Genomic DNA, 1,249 nt, shown 5'->3' with positions numbered 1-1,249 from the left:
ACTGGCTGGGCATCGGTCAGCGGGTGGTGAGCAATTGCATTGTGCATCACTTGTTTTGTATATTCTTTCATTATTATTATTTTCTCTTCCTTTGCTGCCCTATTAAACTGTCTTTATCTCAAACCATGGGTTTTACTTTTTTTTTCCGATTTTCTCCCCCATCCCACCGGGGGGGGAGGGTGAGCAAGCGGCTGTGTGGTGCTTAGTTGCTGACTGGGGTTAAACCCCGACAGTCCTTTTTGGTGCCCAACGTGGGGCACAAAGGGTTGAGATAATGACAGATCTGACCAGAGTGTGTTAAAACAAATTTGTTATAAGCATTATACTAGTTTAGTAGTCGTTGGTCACAATGTTGATTTATTTGCTCTCAAAGTTGTATTTGTTCTCAGAGTTGTGTTATGTAACACCTTACTTGCCATATATACTGTTTATCAGTATTTATGTGCTGTTTATCACCTTTGGGAGGTGGATTAAGGTTATTGCTTTGCTGTACTGTGTAACACTGGCTTATGGCATGCTAAAATTATTTGTCGTGAGATCAATCTGGTATTTGTACTCAGTATTGCCGACACCTCTGTACTTCAGGAACCATCTATCAGAAATTATTAATAATTACACTTTTTACTTTTTCTCCTTGGAGAGCCAACCTATGGGGGAGACACCTTCCTCCATCTTCCCCCTCTCCTCCAGACTAATTACAATAGGTCTTGAGAATTTTTAATATCCTTGGGATGTTCAAACCACCATGTTCCTATTGCTATATCTCCTGAATATGTGTCAGGTCTTGCTTAGGGTTGAACAACTATTTAAGTATACTGTGGCTGCTCCAACCCCAGCAACAGGCACTGCAGCTGAACCAGAGAACCACTGATACCAGTGCCGGTATCAGTCGCCCACACACACAAGAAGAAATCTTGGAAGCAAAAGTCAGCTCATTTAGTAAGGGATACAGGAGTTTCTCCTAAGAAGGAGCAGGAGGAAGAAGCATACTGCCCCACCAGTGAGGAGGCAGACTACTCTAAAGCAGGGCCGTCACGAGAACAGGAGGAGGAAGAGGAAGAATTCCCTGCTTCCCCCCCAAGGAAGAACTCAGCGGAAGCGTTCCTCCTTTCCCTCAGAGAGAGAGGAAGAACTCATAAATGACACAGAAACCATCTGATCTCTATCCCTGAGTGAGCTGTGAGATATGCGAAAGGATTTCAGCCGTTGTCCAGCCCAGCATATGGTCACCCAGCCGGACCGATGCTGT

This window comes from Aptenodytes forsteri, unplaced genomic scaffold, assembly GCF_000699145.1.
Source record: "Aptenodytes forsteri isolate BGI_AS27 unplaced genomic scaffold, ASM69914v1 Scaffold251, whole genome shotgun sequence".
NCBI classification, from domain to species: Eukaryota; Metazoa; Chordata; class Aves; order Sphenisciformes; family Spheniscidae; genus Aptenodytes; species Aptenodytes forsteri.
The sequence above is the reverse complement of the archived record's forward strand: the minus strand, read 5'-3'. Positions refer to the sequence as shown.